The sequence below is a fragment of the Mastomys coucha genome, unplaced genomic scaffold, assembly GCF_008632895.1.
Source record: "Mastomys coucha isolate ucsf_1 unplaced genomic scaffold, UCSF_Mcou_1 pScaffold1, whole genome shotgun sequence".
NCBI classification, from domain to species: Eukaryota; Metazoa; Chordata; class Mammalia; order Rodentia; family Muridae; genus Mastomys; species Mastomys coucha.
The window spans coordinates 12627027-12637026 of record NW_022196891.1 but is presented as its reverse complement, the minus strand read 5'-3'; the positions used below and the strand labels follow the sequence as shown (position 1 = coordinate 12637026).

The 10000-nt window shown below is 38.6% G+C and overlaps 1 protein-coding gene and 1 long non-coding RNA gene across 6 annotated transcripts in view; one reads left to right on the top strand and one right to left on the bottom strand.

Moving 5' to 3' along the window:
• LOC116097530 overlaps nucleotides 1–380 on the top strand; it is a 2401-nt gene extending 2021 nt beyond the window's left edge. The window contains exon 2 of the long non-coding RNA XR_004121457.1: nucleotides 264–380. This is a non-coding gene — a long non-coding RNA (uncharacterized LOC116097530). The remainder of the gene's footprint in view (nucleotides 1–263) is intronic.
• Nucleotides 1–10000, bottom strand: part of Cntnap5 (contactin associated protein family member 5) — a 910241-nt gene that overhangs the window by 310756 nt on the left and 589485 nt on the right. The window lies entirely within an intron of this gene.

The following is a 10000-nucleotide window of genomic DNA, read 5'->3' as shown; positions in this document are numbered from 1 at the left end:
TGGACTTCCATGTCAAGACCATGCTTGGCATTGGATAGGATCTGGCCCAGAGAGATTCGTGTGCTGCGGACTTGTTTGCCTCCTGTGATATACCCTGAGTGGCCTGATGGTTTAGGACATTGTGAACTTCAGAGAGGTGGTTACGTTTGAGGTAGGCTAATAGTTATCAGCCATAGAAGAGATATCTCTTTTATAGGACTGAACTGACGACAGGATGGTGAAATAAAGTTGGCTTCATTGACACACCTTCTTGCTTTCTCTAGCAAGCTGTGTCCTATCATACACAGACACCATCTGCTGACACCCGTCACACTTTGAAGAAACCAGAAAACAAATATTCAGCAAGAAAACCAGTGAGCTAAATAAACTTCTTTACTTTAGAAATATTCAATCTCAGGTATTTTATAGCAGTAACAGCAACAACAACAACAAAAAAAAAACCCAAAGATTATCCATAGAAGGAAAGAGCAAAGAGATATGTGTCCCCAGGTAAAGTGTTTTTCTGCTTCTCCCTTCACATAACAATAGTGACAAACTGCCACCAAAACTGGCCTCTTTCATTCCATGAGGTATATGAACTGACTTTGATTTCCCCATCTCTCCCTGGAATCTAGCTTTCAGAGGAAAAGTGAGCAAGAACATGCAAGAACTCTGGGAGGTACTTCTGACACTGGCCTTGTTACTTCTCTCTTCTGAACAAGAAAAGTATTTGTACAGCTAAATCTATCTATCGCCATGTGAGAATGCTTGGGCAAACCCTCAGACAATGACCCTACTCCCTCCAATGATATTTCATCTCTATTTTTATTTATTTTCTCAGAGACACAAGCCTCCCCAAGTTTCATTTCCCAAAAGGTTATCTTGGAAGGACTTTGCAATAAGCATAGTGATAAGGCTCCAAGTGGATGTGTGTTCTTCCACATCGTTGCTCTAGTAAGGATTGAGGTCTACTTCTGTGTAAGTCTCCTTCAGGACATCAATGTACCCCTGATTTCAGAGATATCACCCTATCCTATGGTCTCACTCACAAACCAGAATACCAAAGACCTTGGAAAATGTCAGGTCAAATTGTGATTCACTTGGGCCATCAGCAGTCATGGTTGTGTGACATATATATGGAAAAATAAACCTTAGTCCAGTGCATGCCATCTTGGCCAGGAAGTCATGGAGGCAGGAACTTGAGGCAGTTGGTCACACTGTATATATAATCAGGAACCAGAAAGAGAGGAATTTAGATGCTCAGTTCCCTCGACTCTTTGTATTCAGCACAAGACCCCAAATCAGGGAATGGTATCACTAATAGTTAGGGTGGGTTTTCTCACATAGTTCCATACAATCTGGAAATTTTTTCACAGAAATGATCAGAGACTTGTCCACAAGATTTTAAGTTGTGACAAAATGACACTCAACAGTCATCATGCACTAAGCATTCTGAGTACCTTGGGCAGTAGAGTGAGGTGACATTTTATCTTGATGGCAGCAATGGTGATGGTCACGTCTGTGGGAACTACATTTCCAAGATACATTAGACTACAGACCATGAACTTGCTGTGCCTAGGTTTACATTTTACTCTCTTGTTGGGTTTTGGAAGCAGACATACTTACAACCATATGTGAACTACTGCAGAAATGTTTAGACAATGCCAGATGCTGAACCGGGAGCATCTGATGCATCCCTCATTTAATTTTACTTAACCTGTGCGTACAGTCATTGAAGTAAGAATTATTACTCTTATTTATATCAATGTGGAAGTTGAGCATCATAGATGATGTTAAGTGCATTGGCAGTATTCCAGAGCTAGAAAACATCTACATATGTATGTGAAGTAAATATCAGTGACTTAGTGAAACTGCTTTCAGGGCTGGATGATTTTATTCTGTTGATGCACATGGGGCTTTGTGCATGGATGTTATCAATTAATAGGACACAAAGCAGCATATTGTTTGATCTTTGTTGGTTCCCCTGTCCCTAAAACTAAGGAAATTCAATCTATCTACACAGAAAAGTACTATATAGATCTAGCCATGAAAGCCCTGTACTCGAGTCTTAAGATAGGTTCCCTTGGCTGTAGAAAGATGAATAAAATAGGGGCCTTACTAAATGCTCAACACTCAACTGATTGCTTTGAAGAAATATATTCAATTGTCTACAAATGTGTGTAGAAATTACTTTCTTCATTTTGATGGGAAAAAAATCAAAAGCAATTTAAAGAATCAAGGCTATATTTTGACTCATAGCTCAAGGCTGCAGTCTGTGTTGGTGGAGAATTCATGGCAGCAGGAGCTTGAGGAAGCTGATTGCACCATACTACCAATGTCAAGAAGCAGAAAGATGAGTACTGATTGATTCTCAGTCTTTGTGCTTCATTGTGCTCATCCAGAACCCCTGCTCATCAAGTGGTACTTTTACATTAGCAGGGGTCTTCCCACCTTTAACACAATCTAGAAAACTCACATAGACATTCCCAATGCTTCTTTTCTAGACGCTTCTAGATTGACAAGCTGACAATCAGCATTAACCATTATAGCATGCTAAGCATAGTGTTTCTGACTCATTTCTGTTCACACTCACTGAATAAACAGCACCAGAAATGGAGCTAGACATTGACATTTTAAACTCTCTTCTCAGCTGAGGTTCCATAGATAATTGGACACCGAGAACCTCAGCTTTATATTATTTTCATTTACTCCTCAGGAACTCTGGAAGGAGGTATGAGCACATCCATCCTCCAGAAGAGGAAAGTGATGTTGAGGAATGTACAGTGGGCACTGGAGACCTCTACACTTTGCAGTCCTTTCTGATGGTCTAGTGACACATAGAAGGCACAATACAAGCTCACTGTGGCATATTAGAGAACAGGGGCCCCTCCATGCTGCAGATTTGCTGTCAACCTGAGCACTTAGTCTTCATAATCTCAACCTGGCAACTTCAGTGGTATAATTCAACTCTAAGCGAGATGTTTTACGCATGAGATTTCTGTGCCTTGCTCACTAAAACAGAGAGAATTCATATTCTTCACACAGATGGTAGGCACCAGAGCCATCTCCACTATGAAATGCAGAGCATGGCACCTCAGGCTAGTAGCTGCTCTGTAATTAACAGCTGTTTCTACTACAAAGTCAGATCAGGGTCTGGGGACATGGCTCAGTGGGCAAGCAGTACCTATTGGCCAAGCTGAGGATCTGATTTTAAATCCCCATTACCCATACAAAATACATTGCATATCCACCTGTGCTATAACCCCTACATTGGGGAGGGCAGATTGTGGGAAGGGGCTGGGGGCTTTTTAATCACCAGTATATTTTCAATTTCAAGAGAAGCCCTCTCATACCCACTGTCTTTTTCTGAACTTTGTGTATACTTATGGGGACACATGCTCATACACATGTATATGCAAACACCATACACATATATATCATATACACACAAACCCTCCCTCACACATACACACAAAATATAGCTCAAAAGGCAGCTATTCAGACACCTTGAATGACTACGCCTTTTGGTCCCCTTGTACAGCATTCCTCAATTCATTCCTCCTGTGCTGTATTTCTGTGCCATCATAGCTTCCTAATATATTTTCCACATCAAGTCTAAAATATGTATGTATTGCACCTGTCTTCTTTCAAAAACAGTTTTTTGAGGAAAAAAATAGATTTATTTACTTTGTGATTGTGGTGATCAGCTCAGTCAATATTAAAATATAATTTGTGTGAATAAACTTTTGCATAATTGATAGAAAGAATAAAGCATAGAAAACCTCAGCCCATAAAAATAAATAAGGAAGCAAGTAAATAAAAATTAATAAGTACATAATTTATTGAGAGACTCACAAAATAATCTAAGGTTTGGGGAGATAGCTCTGTTGGTAAAGTGTTTGCCCAGTACAAAGACCAGAGTTCCATCAGTGGAAACCAGTAAGAAAGGCCAAGCATGCTTGCGCTAGGTTGAAACAGGCAGTACAACCTCTACAGCCTGTGGCCAGTGAGTTCAGCTGAATTATTAAACATAGGGTCAAGGAGAAACTTGGTTTCTTTGTTCAAACACAAAGGTAGGTGACACCAAAACAAAAGCATTCAAGGATGATCCCTGGACTCCACATGCAGACATACACACATAGGCACAGACATAGACACAGACACAGACATAGACACGGAAACAGACGGACACTCAATACAATAAATAACTAATTTTTATAAACAGCTAATTTAATTTAAATATTTGATTTACTTTTATTTATGAGTTTCTGAAGGACAAAAATAGATTTATTCACTGTGTGAACTTTGGTGACAAGCAGTCAACATTAGAATGTAATTTTCATGAATTAATGTCTACATAATTGAATAATGCATATATAACTAAGCATATCAAAAATATATTAGGAAGCAAATAAATGGACTAGACAAATAGATTAATAAATGAGAGATTAATAAAGAATTTGAGAAAGGTGAGGGTAATAAAGGAAAAGCATGAAAGAACTGCAAGTCCAATGCCTGAAAATTTCTTGAACTTGGGGTACGATACCTCTTCTCATTTGAGTGTGGTTTGACTCAACAGGCCATGCTAAGTGGATGTGGGAAAGGAATTTCTCCAAGTGGCTGTTAGAATTCTTGGCAATTTGAAGGTGACAGTGCTTTAATTTCAGGGTAATGCCACAGCTTTATGACTTAGTAGTTTTGTTTAATGGCTTAATTTATAAGGAGATTATGCCATCTGCTTCTAGCCATGAGAGGCCACTTCAAAGCAAAGGCTTCTACACATGGAGATAATACCCACTGTGGGCCTTAGCTGAAGACAGCAGCCCTCTGAAGCCCTGTGTGTGTGGTTCACACTTCTTGCAAGTAAGAGCAGGATGCATAAAAAGTTGCTTCTTGTAACTGTCAGATGGCTGATTCTGAACTCTTTGGCCAACAATTCATTACAGAAATCAAACTGACCCTCTGAAATGTAAGGCACAATACAAGTTGGGAAAACATAAAGAAGAAACAAGCAACTGGTATTATTCCAAGCAATTAAACTGCAAGTGAACCGTACCACATACATGACCCTTGAGGGATTCTCTACCAGGAAACTGGCTTTGAAACATCTCCAAGGTTGAACTAAGCCCACTGCCCATGAAGATACCTATCTTCCCTTCAGGGAGGATAGATAGAGCAAGGAAAGTGAAGCAGGATAGAAAGTCATGTAATAGTAAATACCACCTGAGAAGGGAAAAGAACCCCTCATACTGGGGTCTGTACCAGGAGACATCAAGGAGAAGTTAAAATCTAGCAGGTGTCCTGAGATGGATGTGCCATGGATTAAAATTTACAATGATTTGGTCCTTTAAGCAAGGGCATGAGAATTTCATTTTAGGATAGATTCCTACCATTAATATGCCTTTCCTGTAATTAAATGTATGTAACAATCATATTTTTGCCATAAACAGTTTATTCTTCTATTACATAAAACCACAGCCCTCTGAAGTGTTCACAGCTATATTTCTACTCAAGACTTATGCTAATAAATTTGTCCATTGAAAACCACACTCGTAGCAGGGGGAATAGATCTCCAAATGAGCTACATTTCACTTGGTTTATGGCAACAACCAGTGTGTCCTTTACAACTATGAATACTGTACACACCATGCTCATCCACACCCACACTTCCCCATCTCACACAATGTGCACTGTGGGGCACAGAGACATCGATCACATGAAGCTCTCTGTCCAGGCACTCTAAGGCCCATAGCATTGTTCTGCCAGGCAGGGTGATGGATCTGCCATGGATTAAAATTTACAATGACTTGCTCCTTTAGGCAAGGCCATGGAGGATTTCATTTTAGGATAGATTTCTGCCATTAATATGCTTTTCCTGTTATTAAATATATATAAGATGGTGAGCAGGGGGAGGGGGAGGGAACAGGGGATTGTTTTAGTTTTTGTTTTTATTTTATTTTATTTTATTTTATTTTATTTATTTATTATTTTCAGAGGGGAACCTGGGAAAGGAGATATTGTAAATAAAGAAAGCATCCAATAAAAAAAAAAACAATCACAATGTATTAGCCCATACTTTTGAGCAGATTTCTGTAGAACAAAGATGTGCTGTCTTATAGTGATACTATATAGACAAGTAGAAGATATCTTAATTTTTAATGATGATTCTATAAGAATTCCTAAAAATTATTATAGTAATTATTAAGGTCCATCATAATAGGAATGCTATTAAGTCCTTTCTGTTGTCAAAATTGCATCAATAACTCTTCCAGTTTTTTTCGTTGTTTGTTTGTTTGTTTTTCTTTCTTTTTTTTATGTATCATATTTTCATTACCTATTCATCCGTTGATTATTACATCTAGATTATTTCCATTTCCTGTATGCTGTGAATGCAGCAGGTGTCTCTAGAACAGAATACAACATCCTTAGGGTACATGCCCAAGAGTGGTAGAGGTGGCTCATACCGTAGATCTTGTTTGGCTTTTTGAAAAACCTCCACACTGGTTTCTGATTGAAGTATTCTTTAGTAGGTCACACAAACTGACAGCAACCTAGTAAATTCTTCTACTGGGGAGTGTTTTCTAAAGTTCCACTATGAGAGTGGCCAACTGTGGTCTCACCACACAGGATTCTCAAAAATGACCCCATGAAGTGTCCACGGATGGACAAGGCTTCAGGGCAGGGAGTTATCAAACTATAGCTAATGTGCCAAGTCCTGCCCCCTTTGAAGAGTTTTCACAGTTTTACAGGATCGTATTCATCTGTGTACAATATTCTTGATTTTGGTGGCTGTACAACAAAGCCTAAACTATTTACTAGCTAGTCCTTTTCTGTATCCCTCCAACTTAGGGTATGATTATTTAGAGTTTGATGTTTTTTTTTTCAAGACAGGGTTTCTCTCTGTAGTCCTGGCTGTTCTGGAACTCACTCTGTAGAGCAGGCTGGCTTCAAACTCAGAAATCTGCCTGCCTCTACCGCTCAAGTGCTGGGACTAAAGGCGTATGCCACAACTGCCCAGCTCTTCCAGTTTTCAAATTATACAATTTAATTGCTTCTGAGATAGAAAGCAGGCATCTGCAAAATACAGCACATTCCAAGAGGTTGTAAAACCATTAACCAAAGTTCCTAAAACGGGAACTAGTGATTTGCTATAGGTACAAGGACAGAAGGTCAAATATTGACAAGGTGTATCCATGCAAAACTTCACTAATATCTTAGTCACAAAAGCTATGTGCTTTAAGTGACAGCACATATACATGAGTGTGTGTTTGTGTATATATTAGAAGTAGATTGCTTAAGAATGAAGTCAGTTGGAACATGCCAGGACAAAATTGCCATGCCATGAAACAAACAAGCAAATTCAACTAACTTTGCTGTTTAACACATTTGCCCAACACTGAAAGCACACTCAGAGTGTGAGGAAATGTGTCCATGAGTGTCTTCTTCTGATGTAGTCAATGACTTTCACTCATCTTATACAGACAGACAGGAGTATAGGCAATGAGTAAATCACAAGCATTGTTGTAACCTCAGGAGGCAAGTCTAACAGTGGAGGCCAAACAATGTGGACACAATTCTTCCTTGCTGTCAATAGCTGGAATGATAATCTATTGCCTCAATCATGCTGTGCAATTATGGCTAGAAATATTGGAGAGTCCTCAATCACAATTCTCTACCTACTCCATTATGCATGCTTTGATATGTTTTAATGGAAGCAGCAGCTGCTGCCAAGCAGAGAGAATCGGAGCATCATAGCACCCAGAATGTAAGATTGGGAAAGTATAAAGGTATCTTGGAAAGGGATTATGTACTATTTAACAATAAAAAACAAGTTTTGATTTAGAAATTCACCTAAATATTTTTCTATTTCCCAGTAATTCTTGTCTATTGCCCTACACATGTGAAAATGACATTGGCTCTATTGATTTGGAAGGGAATTTGTTTTATACATGACTCTACATAAGCATCTGTGCACATAAACATGCAATTGACTGCACCACAGAAAAAAATTGTACAGCTGGTAAGTAAAGATATTTTAATATATGGAACAGTGTCTCATAACATTAAAAAATTCTGACTACCAAATGAATTCTAAGGAAAATGTTTTAAAAGTGCACAAAGTGACTGCAAGCTGAGATCCAAAGAAATTTAGTCAGAGATTCTCACTCTAGTTGTGCTTCATCATGCTAACTTTTTCCAAGAAAGCTTCTCTCCAGACTCCCAGAGTCTTGGAAATAGCATGGCCATTTAGAACAGGTGATTTTTATTGTTTTATCTCTTTTGTTGAGAGTGGATATATAGCTTTGAATCATGTGAACAAGTGTGAGAGTAAGTGAAGGTTAAATCTACAATCTACAATCACTACATAACTTCAGATCACTGTTTCAAAACTGTCTGGTTTAGAAAAATTGGGACTTCATGCATATCAGACTTAATAGAAATTGTAAACTTGCCAGGCACTCAAATCACCTAAGACCACTGAGCACACCTTTGAGGGACTTTTAAATTTGAGATTAACATGGATGGAAAAAGAAAAACCTTTAAATGTAGATGGCACTATTGTATGGGCTTGGTTCTAAGAGTGAATAGAAAGGACAGAGCAAGAAGAATATCAGAATTAATCTCTCTCTGCTACCTGATTATAGATGCAATGTATCCAGGTGCCTCCTGGTCTTGCTACCATGTTCTTCCCACCATGATGGACTGTATCTTTAAACCATAAATCAAAATAGACGCCGCCTTTCTTAAGTTGCCTTGTGTGTATTTTGTCACAGCAATGAGGGATGTAGCTATGTCAGGATATATACTGAGATTCTCACATTAATCTTGAAAGCCAATCACTTTTATAACCTTTACATTCCAACAAGAATACCAAATCAAGAGTGGCTAAATAATTTGTCCAAGGTTGTATGGCTATAATGCTCATGCATTTAATTTAAACTCCAGTGCAACTCAGAAAGGTATTTTCTCTCCCATATTTGAAGATGAAAAGGCTCTGGGAAAAGCTAGATAGTGAATAAAGTGCAGGAAGAAAATGAGGAACAGAGGAGCATCTTTTATTCCTGGACTTAGAGCAGAAGTTGTAAATCCTAAGAATAACCTATAGTCATTTTAGACTGAAAACTAAGGATGTTTCCACAGCTCCAAACTGTTATGGATTTAAAGTGGAAGGGCTTTATACTGAGATACATCACCTAAAGTAGGGAAGAAAAAAGGAGAAAGGAAAAAGTGACAGTTGAACTTGGCAGTGGTTTCACTATGTTCAGTAAATTGGAATTGTTTTTTTTTAAAAAAAAGGTATAAAAGTAAATCCAAACAATTGTCTTACTTTGTATTAGTCTATTCTTCATCATTTAAATAAGATGACCAAGGGTTGGTCGTCTGTGAAGAGCCTTACATCAGATCATAGCTTAGGAGGCTGAATATCAAGCAGCACACTTCGGCAAAGATGAAGGATTTCAGAGTAGGTAACACATGTAAAAGGGAAAGGTTATCGTCGGATACAGAAATCCTAGGAGACTGAGAGGTTACTCTTTCTCATCCACAAAAACAACCTTGTAAGAGTTACCCAGGGTTCCATGAGAACTCTCTTAAGATGACTCATGTGTAGTACCTACATGACCTATAGACTTTTCACTAAGCCTATTCGTCTTAATGTTCAATGAGCCGCAATGTATTCCCTGCTCAGCAATGGGATTACAGGTGTATGCTGCCATGCTTATATATATTCTGAATCCAAACTTAGTGTCACTCCTGCTTCTGTGATGTGGTGATTTGAATATGAATGTCTACCATAGGCTCTGGAGAACAATCCTTTGGCCCCAGTTGGTGATTCTGTAGCAGTTTTTGAATAGGTTTAGGAGGTATGGCTTTGGTGGAGAAATTCTATCATTGGAAGCAAGCTTTGAAATTTCAAGGTTACTCTGCAAAGTGCTAATTAAATTAGACTGGAAGGATGGTGTATGACACACACACACAGAGACAGGGAGAAAGAGAGAGAGAGAGAGAGAGAGAGAGAGAG